This window comes from Pinus tabuliformis, chromosome 5_2 (assembly GCF_031772625.1).
Source record: "Pinus tabuliformis cultivar Carrire ecotype Pingquan chromosome 5_2, CPIR1, whole genome shotgun sequence".
NCBI lineage: Eukaryota > Viridiplantae > Streptophyta > Pinopsida > Pinales > Pinaceae > Pinus > Pinus tabuliformis.
In genome coordinates this window covers 146,534,052-146,544,974 of record NC_142306.1, presented here as the reverse complement: position 1 = coordinate 146,544,974, position 10,923 = coordinate 146,534,052, and the positions used below count along the sequence as shown (strand labels likewise).

Sequence of the window (10,923 nt, the reverse complement as noted above, 5' to 3'; positions counted from 1 at the left end):
TAGTAGAAAGATCCAGCCGAGGAATGCATTCTACAACCATGCACTTAACTTTTCTAATTTCTCGTCTCAAGCTCAACATTAAAATGTAGAAGATGAAGCCCCATACCTCACCTAACCAACACTCCAAGCATGGGCCATACCTCGCCTACCTAATACTCTTTGCATGGGCATGTGTTGTCATTTGTGGAAGCAACGTTGTTTAGTGCCTTGACAGATAGTCAAATGTAAAATTCAAAAATCCACATCGTACTTCCCAGTTCTCCATCAATGCACATAAGTTGTCATTTAAGGAAGCAACATTGAGCAGATAAATATTCATGAAGCTCAAGATGTGGTGAACCTAGGCCCTATTCTATACAAATCCATCACTTGAGTCCTTGACCTAACGATATACAAATCCATCACTTGATTCCTTGACCTAACGAATTTTTATTCAGCACACCACATGTATAGGAGTTGTCATGTCATTGTATATGTGGGGACATTTTTTAAGTGGGATTATATAATGTCTTCTCTTTTATTTTTATGAATCTTCTATTATACAATTGATACCTAGGGTTTGTGGTAGTGGCGGAAATGGTAGAGCTACTAGTGTCAAGTCCAAGGATTGTTATTTAAAAACGTATGTCGAAAAAAATAAATAGACAAAGTTGGTTGCAATGAAACCAAAATTTGCAAATGGAGCACTTGTGCTCTGTCCCAAGAAACCCTGAAACCCCCATGCATAATTGATAGCTTGGGGAAAATTTTCAACAAGGAGTCTTTGGTTAGGGATTTATTGGACAAGAATTTTCCTAGCCAGTTTAGCCATATTAGGGGTTTGAAGGACACGATCACACTTCATCTTGACCCAATTCCAGGTGTTAGGGTTTAGCATGATGGTTATGAAACCAAATTTCAGTGCCCCATCACCAGCCTTGAATTCAATGGATTTTTTTTTTTTTTTTTTTTCTCAAGCAATGTGGGAATGTGCTTAGTGAAAAGGCCTTGAAGGAGTTGCAATCCACATCCTGTCTTGTTTTCCATGCTGCTTTTTATGAGTTTGAGAAGATAATCATTAGTGGAAATTAGGAGGAAGTTGCAACTCTGAGGTTGAAAATGGAGCAGGATAGGGCTAAGGTAAAGGAAAAGAAATAGAAAAAGACCAAGAACTAGGATGAATTTGCATATGGGATTCCTCTTGACAAAATTGGGTAGAAGGACAATGCGATGGGGCAATTTGTAGATAAGGTCTCTAGAATCCATGTCAAGCGGAAGAGCGAAGAAAGAAGGGATTGAAGATGGAAACGGTGAAGAAAAGGGAAAAGACGTATTGAAGAAATTCAGAGCAATAGATCATGCACCTTCCCATGCATCGAAGGAAGTATATGCTTCTATTTTCACATCCTGAAAGAAATCAGATTTCAAAGAGACTTATTCTTGCAGATCTCTTCCTCTTGGTAGTAATTGATTACAAGAACACATATTTGTGGAAGGATTTGAAGTTTGTTTTGGATTGTTGACACCTAATCTTTGGGATTAGGAAAACTTATGTAAATAACAAAAATAAAGGAAGTTAGAAGATGAAGAGACATTGGGAGATGAAACCCATTAGTCTCCATCTCCTTATATATATATATATTCTATCTTAATGCAAATACAACAATTTCAATTACTTCTAGCCTAACATGGTATCAGATCCAACACTTAAATCCCTGTTATAACTCATGCCACTCTATGTCGGCTCCGAGTCTACCAACTCCTTTGTTGCTCAAACCTATCTTTGCTAATTTATAAAGATTGTATGTTACCAAAGTAACACTACGCTGTGAGTTACAAACACTGTGATAAAATATGGTTTTTGTTGTCGTAAAGTTCAATACCCTTGGCTAAGTCGAATGTAAAAGTCAACCTCTTGCCAGGAAATACCTGAGAATGAGGATTTTAAATTGAGAAGAGCATGATTGTGGTTTTCATGGTCATGCCGACGTGAATGCTGTGTTGATTTTTTTTTTTTCCCTGAATGCTGGTCTGACCTAGACTCTTCTCTCAACACCGTCCATCAATAGAAGCATGAAAAAATATGAATATGGTGTCCAAGCATTGGTGTTTTGGTGTCAAAGAGCTAATGTCGTGAACTGGTGTGTCTTGTAGAGCACGTGGTGCATTGATTCGAGCCGCTCTAAAAATTATGGGGCATTGGTCAAACATGACTGTGCATTGGAATACCCTATTATGTTGTGTATTGAATAGTCTTTTTTTGGGCTGTGTTGGGTTGAAGTGTGGGTATTTCGTATGCAAAGGTCCATGTATATGTGTGTGTGTGTGTGTTGAGTTCCTTTTGAAGGTCATATGGTATGGATGGCATATGATACATTGAACCTTATATATGTTAACTCATACGTTGGTATCATAAATGATTCATATATGAAATGTTGAGTTTAAAAAAAGAAAAGAAAATGGTCATATAATATACAAGTTGAAGGAATCATATTTTATAAGTGGAGCTTTATATGTTCACATTAAAATATTGACTTTGTATAGTGAAGAGTGAAGTTGGTAGACAATTTTTTTAAATTAATTTTTGTAAGAAGGAAGAAAGTAAGGCTGCAATTATAGTCCCTTTTAATGATGCATTCACTAATCTCCATTGTGGGAGTAGTTCTCTTTAGCAAAGAGAACTATCATGAGTGGTCGAGGAAGATAAAACACCTTAATTTTTAATGAGTTGTGGAAAGGGGTTTGTGAAGGAGAAGGAGACAATGCACCCGAAAAGCCTACTTCAAATAAGGAGCTTGCTATTTGGGAAAAAAAATAATAACAAGGTCTATGCCTTGATTGTAGCATCAGTAAATTTAAAGTTGAGTCGTCATATTTCACCATTTTCAAATGCTTTTGAAGCCTTAAATAAGTTGAAGGAATTATATAACTAACACTCTAAACTTGAAATTGTTCAATTGATGATTAAGTTGTTTAATCTTGAGTTAAAAAATGATGACCCTCTTATCTTAGCATCAGAAATAATATCCATTATGCATGACATAAAGGCCAGCAATGTTGAAATATATGTTTCTCTCACAACCTATGTCAAGGCATTATATCTCACATACTCACATTATCTTGAGTCATTGGAAGCAAGTGGAAAACTTAAGGAGATTTCCTTTGACTCCCTTGAGAAGAAGTTTGTTGAAAGAGAGAAGAATTTTGGGAAGAAGACAACTCTTCAGTCTTCTGAAGAAGTTGTGTGCCTTGCATAGAAAGAGAAGAATCATGCACAAGATTATTCTAGGGGAAGAGGTGGCTAAAGAGGAATATTAAGGAAGAATTTTAGAGGTAGGGGGGTTGACATTTCCAAGGAGAAAGTTTTGATCTTCACTGCATACAATGCAATAGAGATGGACATGATGCTTCCACATGTAAGTTGCCTTGGGACAGAATCAAGCAGGAAGTAAATGAAGAAAAGGGTAAAACACCTGGTAAAGGGAAAGGATAAGCACTCAAGTCCGCTCATTATGTTGTGGCACATTGCAACATTGGAGTAACTGAAGACTTATTTAATGCTTCACTTGCTTCATGGAATGATGATTGGTTGCTTGATTTAGGAGAAACTTGCCACATGACTTTCAAAAGAGATTTCTTTGAAGAATTCATTGGCAAGTTGATGGAGCAGTATACTTTGCAGACAAGTCAAAACTCAAGACACCAAGGCTTGGCACCATCAGGCTCAAACTACCTAGTTTTCCATACTTTCTTCTACATGATGTTCTAAAACTCCTAGAGTTGAGGAGAAACTTGTTATTTTTGGTCCACATCCGCCAACAAGGACACTCCATTCACATATTTGATGGAAAGGTTGAGGTCATAAAAGCATCATATCACTCACTTGTCATGACTGGGATAGAAGAAGAAAGAGTTATGAAATTGCAAGGAATCTTTGCTCGTGAACTTTTCATACAGTTCTCACTATGATGAAGGTACATTTCCATCAAGTCTTTTATCACATGCTAGATTTGGACACTTGAGCTATGACAACCTTAGTTGAAGAAAAATGGTGTTACTAATTTGCCCACAATTCCTAGGAAACTTAAGCAATGTGATGCTTGTATCTTAAGAAAGCATAACAAACAATCTTTTCATGATTCTCATTCTAGAGCACATAGAAAACTTGAACTCATTCATTCTGATTTATGTGCCCCAATATCTGTTCCTTCTGCAAATGGTAATAAATATATGATGACATTTATTGATGACTACACCATAATGTGTTGGGTTTATTTATTGAAGAACAAATATGAAGCTTTTGAAACATTCAAGAACTTTCATGCATGGATTGAAAATGATGCACAATCTCATATTGGCTCTATTCGTATTGATAATGGAAAAGAATATACTTCAAATGAATTTGAAAACTATCTTCGCCAGCATGGGATCAAACATCAAACAATTGTGCCTTATAATCCCCAACAGAACAATGTAGCTGAAAGAATGAAGAGGACAATCCTAAGTATGGTACGTTTGATGATGTTTTTCGAGGATGTTAAGCTGATGTTTTGGGCTGATGCAGTTCTATGTGCTATGTATATAAAGAATAGGTTTCCATCTCATGTTATCAAAAACAAGACTCCTTATGAAATATGGTATGGTCACATTCCTTCGGTGAGGCATCTCAGGGTTTTTTGTTCCACCTATTATGCCTTGATACCCAAGGAACAGAGAAACAAAATCAGTACAAGGAGTCACAAATGTATCTTCATGGGGTACTCAAATACCTTCAAAGCATGTCGTCTCTATTATGAAGTGAATAAGAAGTTTATAATATCTAGAGACGTGATCTTTATTGAATCTTCCAAGATTGACAAAATTATTGAGCAAGATCTTGATCACTTGGATAGATTGGGACATGCAAAGAATTCTTGAGAGTTTGATAATGAGATTTTACATCTTGAAGGGTGGATCCCTATATTGGATCAATCTATGAAATCTCCCTCTGAACCATTATCTCCGTCACATGAAGCTCTAGCCACTAATGACACTTTGAGTGATGTGATTGACAAAATTGGGAGACTAAATCTTGATTCAGCCCCATCTTAGTCAAATGAAAAGCTTGGGCAGTCTCAAAAAGGCCCTCCAAAATGGCTGACAAAGACACTTGAAAGTGTTCGTTCTGATGAGGTTGGAAAGACAGGAACAAGAAGCTCAAATAGACAGAATAAAGGTGATGTAGATGATATGTTTCTTATGATTGTGAACTGAATTTGTTTACATATTTCGAATCAACTTCCTTCAAAGAAGTCGATTCTCATGATGAATGGAAATAAGCGATGCAGAAAGAATATGATGATTCAATAAAGTATGACACCTGGAAGCTGGTTGATCCTTCATTGAGAACCAAACCAATAGGTTGCAAGTGGGTCTTCAAGAAGAAGTATAAAGAAAATGGCTCAGTTGACAAGCATAAGGCCAGGTTTGTGGAAAAATGTTTTGCACATAAGGAAATGGTCGATTATGAGGAGAGTTTTTCCCCCACAACAAAATGGGTTATCATCCAGACACTCTTTGCCTTGGAAACTTAGAACGGTGAAAAGTCCATCAAATGGATGTAAAAACTACTTTCTTAAATGGAGATATGAAAGAGAATGTTTCTATGTCCCAACTAGAAGGATTTGTTGTGAAGGGTTAGGAACATAAAGTATGCAAGGTTGTAAAATCCTTGTATGGCCTCAAGCAAGCACCGCGAGCATGGTATGAGAAATTTACTGAGCATCTTCTGAAACTTAGTTTCAAAAGTTATGATCTTGACGATGCAGCTTTGTTTGTTAAGAAAGTTGGAAAAATAGTGGTATATCTTGTGGTGTATGTAGATGATCTTCTGATGACAAGGAACAATGAGAACTACATTGCATCCATAAATAAGGAATTAAGGAAAGGTTTTGAAATGACATATTTGGGTCATGTTCACTATTATCTTGGTATTGAAGTAACCCAACATATCAAGTTTATATTCCTCTCTCAGAAGAAGTACATTGGAGATCTGTTGAGCATGTTTGGCATGGCTGAGTGCAATCCTTTGACTACTCCAATGGAACAAAATTTAAAGCTCACATCCATTGAAGGAAAATAATTTGAGGATGTAATGAAGTATAAACAACTCGTAGGAATTCTCAACTACCTAACTACTAGTAGACCAAACATTTCATTTTCCGTTGGAATCCTCTCCAGGTTTATGCAAAAGCCTTGTGAGGGTCATTAGTTTGCTGCAAAAAGGGTTCTAAAGTACTTGAAGGGAACTCAAGACTTTGGACTCAAGTACACATAGGTGGGTGAATTCAACTTTATTGGATACTTTGATTCATATTTCGATGGAGATAAAGAAACTGGGGTATCTACTTCAGGTTATGTTATGAGTCTTGGATTAGGAGCTGTCTCCTGAAGATCACTCAAACAATCAATTCCAGAAGATTCCACAACTGAGGCAGAATATGTGGCAGCAACTGAAGCAACAAAGAAAATTGTGTGGATTAGGAAAATTCTAGAAGATTTGTAGGAGAAACAAGTGAATTCAACTCCTTTTTGATTGACAACACTTATGCAATAAAGTTGGCCAAGAACTTAAAGTTCCATGATCAAACGAAGCACATCAACACAAAATACCATTTGATTCAACATCATGTTGAGGCCAAAACAATCCACCTACGACATTGTTCCACAAATGAGCAGATTGCAAACATCTTCACTAAAGTGCTTGGAAATTTAGAATGATGGTTGGACTCACCAACATCCCTTCAGATTGGGGGGGGGGGGGCACGGGGGGAATGTTGACACCTAATATTTGGGATTAGTAAAACTTATGTAAATATTGTAAATAGCAAAAATAAAGGAAGTTAGAAGACGAAGAGACATTGGGAGATAAAACCCAATAGGCTCCCTCTCCTTGTATATATCCATGTTCTATCTTAATGCAAATACAACAATTTCATTTAGAGTTACTCCTGGCCTAACATGGACCATTGTCATGGATTCAAATTTATTAAGGCAAGTTGCAAAGAATTTTTATAATGTAAGTTTGATGTTCTTGTAACATGGTCAATTTAATATATACAATTTTTGATTTAATGGCTATAAACTGTTAAATGGGAATTTTTCACTTATAAATGTAATGGTATGTTTGGCTCCTTCTTATGGTTGGGTTATTTAGTAGTTTCAATAGTTCCTGGAACTTTCCTTAAAACGAGTTCTTTGTTGTTTCTGAATTCAATGACTCTCTTGTGTCTTGTCTGCCATGCTACTTTTTCTGAGTCCGAGAAGATTGTCATCAATGGAAACGAGGAGGAAGTTGAAGCCCTGAGGTTGAAAATGGAGTAGGATATGGCTAAGGTAAAGGAAAATAAATATAAAAATACCAAGACTGGGGATACGTTTTCAGATGGGATTCCTCTTGACAAAATTGGGTAGAAGGACAATTCAATGGGGTAGTCTGTAGATAAGGTGTTGGGAAGCCATGCTAAGCAGAAGGGTGAAGAAAGTAGGGACTGAAGATGGAAATGTTAAATACAAGGCCAAAGCTGCATTAAAGAAATCCAGAGCAATAAATCATATGATTTCCCATGCATCTAAGGAAGTATATTCTTCTATTTTCACATCCTCAAAGAAATCATATTTCAAAGAGACTTATTCTTGTAGAGCTCTTCCTCTTGGTAGAAGTTGATTGCAAGAACAAATATTTATGGAAGGACTTGAAGTTTGTTTTGGACCATTGTCATGGATTCGAACTCATTTTGAGGCAATTTGCAAAGTATTTTTATAATTTAAGTTTGATCTTGAGGCAAGTTGCAAAGTATTTGTATAATTTAAGTTTGATGTTCTTGTGACATAATCAATTTAATCTATACAATTTTTAATTTGATGGCTATAGACTCTTAAATGGGAATTTCGCACTTATAAATGTAATGGTATGTTCGCATCCTTCTTATGGTTGGCTTATTCAATAGTTTCAATAGTTCCTATAACTCTCCTTAAAGCGAGTTCTCCATTGTTTATGAATTTAGTGACTCTCTTCTGTCTTGTCTACGATGCTACCTTTTCTGAGTCCAAGATGATTGTCAATAGTGGAAATGAGGAGGAAGTTGCAATCCTCAAGCTAAAAATGGAGCAGGGTAGGGCTAATGTAAAGGAAAAGAAACAAAAAAAGACCAAGAATGAGGATGTGTTTGCAAATGGGATTCCTCTTGACAAAATTGGGTAGAAGGGCGATGCGATGGGGCAATATATATATAAGGTCTCTGGAATTCATGTTAAGTGGAAGGACGAAGAAAGTAGGGATTGCAGACAACAACGGTGAAGACAAGGCCAAGGCTGCATTGAAGAAATTTAGAGAAATAGATCATGCACCTGCCCATGCATTGAAGTAAGTATATGCTTCTATTTTCACGTCCTCAAAAAATCAGATTTCAAAGAAACTTATTCTTACAGAGTACTTCCTCTTCGCAAAAAATGGTTGCAAGAACAAATATTTGTGGAAGGATTTGAAGTTTGTTTTGGACCATTGTCATGGATTCAAACTCATTTTGAGGCAAGTTGCAAAGTATTTGTATAATGTAAGTTTGATTTTTGTAACATAATCAATTTAATCTATACAATTTTTTATTTGATGGCTATAGACTGTTAAATGGGAATCCTTCACTTATAAATGTAATGGTATATTTGGCTCCTTCTTATGGTTGGCTTATTCAGTGGTTTCAATAGTTCCCGGAACTTTCCTTAAAACGAGTTCTGCATTGTTTCTGAATTCGGTCTCTCTTGTGTTTCTTCAGTTGGACAAATTTAAAATTTCATTAAGGTTTCTCTTTCCTTTCAAACAAAAAAGAGAAAATTTTATTCCAAAATAGAATAAAATACACATTCTGAAGGTGCACATGACACATAACACAACAGGGAGGACACATAGTTGCCAACTAACCATACACATTTACATCTTTCCATAGAACATGCGACCACCCTAACCTTTACATATTTGGTGTGTCAACAAAGTGTTCATTGGCAATTTTATTTGTGAGGTCTTCATAATTCTTCCAATTGTCTTTTACTAATTCCGAAAAAACTTCTCTTCGAGCCATATGTTAGGAATTGACTATTTTTGTCATCATTTTCAAAAGCTATTTCTGACCAAATGGAGCTGAATTTTGGAAAACTGAAAGATGTTTTTTTCCAAGAACATGCCAAAGAACAAAAACATCTTTCAGTTTCTGCACAGTTGTCATATATTGGAAGAATTAAATGCATCTTTACTGATGATTTTTCAGGTTTTGGCATTTCCAGTTTTAGTTATTATGTTTGGATGTAGATTGTGAGGAGCTGGAGAATAATTTTTGGAAACTGAGAGAGGTTTCTCTCAAGGACACTCTCATCTACAAAAATAACTCTCTCAGTTTTGCAAAATATGTCCAGATTCAGGATATATGAGCTCGTCTTTGAACCCAATATTTCTAGAAATTCGGTGCCCTCTGCTGTGCAAACATATCAGTCAACTCTATTTTGGAAAATTTCAAAATTTGCAGCTTCTAGAAGTCATTCTAGTTGTTGGATAAGTGTTGATAAGTTAAAATCATGTAGTTTGAGTTGTTAAACAAAAATGCATTGTTTGGTTGATGTTTCCAAATTATATTAGTCTTGATATAGTAGTTTTTGCTTTTCTACATAACAAGTAAAGATGCATTGCATCTGGACCATTCTACTTTTGTGAAGTGAATTCGAATTCCTCATTGTATATAACGATGTAAAGATATGGGAAATGGGGGTTGGTTGGTCAGATTGGAGAGGAAAGAACACTGTGCATATTGTAATTTTTTCTGAGTTTTAATGAAATTGATGGATCCGAATTACCTAGTTAAATCTCTTCAGAGATTCATGTGATTCAACTCTCTTATGTGAGTGTTTCCTATTTTGTGTGTGTTATATTTCTTCCTATGATGTTTAAATGAAAAACTTGTTTCAGAATTCATCTATTTAATGGTGCTCTGTTGCAACCATTTAGACATTCCATATGTTTTTTCTGCCATAATCATTTTGAGATTCATCCATTGTTTGATGCCTTGAGATGGTTATCTACTTTCTTTATTCTTCTCACATCTACAACTATTAATTGGCATAAGGAAGTGTTTCTATCTTGCCTCTGAACAACTTTTCCCAATTCACCGAGCACCCACCATGTCATTGATCTCAATTTTTACTAACTCCATGCCCAATTGGTTTTTCTCTACCCTGCCACCACACCTATAAACTCTGCTATTTGCCAAAAATCTAGCCATTGTTCTTCATTGAAATCAATCTTTAGTGACTGAGTTGAAAGAGAGAGCCCTCTCTGGGGTTGGAAGGGATAGTTTCCAATTCCGCAAGTGGTTTGTGGTTACCTCTGGGTTTCCTTCCTACAACCAAAGGAAATTACAGAGTGCTAACACCACGCACACATATATGTACACACACACACAGATATATATATATATATATATATATATATATATATATATATATATATATATGTGTGTGTGTGTGTATCTATATCTATATCTATATATATCTATATATATATATATGTTTATTTATTTATATTATATTTTTTATTTATATTTATATTTATATTTATTTATTTATTTTTATTTTATTTTTTTGAAAAAACAAACATCCTTCATTAATTAAAAAGAGGAGGTTTACATATTTTGTTTCAATAAGATTTGAAACCAATACCATTCACTTCAAAATCAGAGGTATCCAATGACAGGGGTGGTGTAGCGGAGTCCATGAACCAAAAGATTAAAAGTTACAGAGGAAATATTTTCCATCATTTATGAGAGAAAAAGTGAATCACGAAATGAATGATTTATTATTTGTGATATTGGACAAAAAACTTCACATACATAGTTAAAGCAGTGTAATGTGGAATTGACCAAT

General features: G+C 35.4%; 1 pseudogene; it reads left to right on the top strand.

Annotated features, from left to right (window-relative positions):
* The first annotated feature begins 524 nt into the window (after positions 1-524).
* On the top strand, positions 525-1,450 carry LOC149157949 (uncharacterized; annotated as a pseudogene).
* The last annotated feature ends 9,473 nt before the right edge of the window (positions 1,451-10,923 follow it).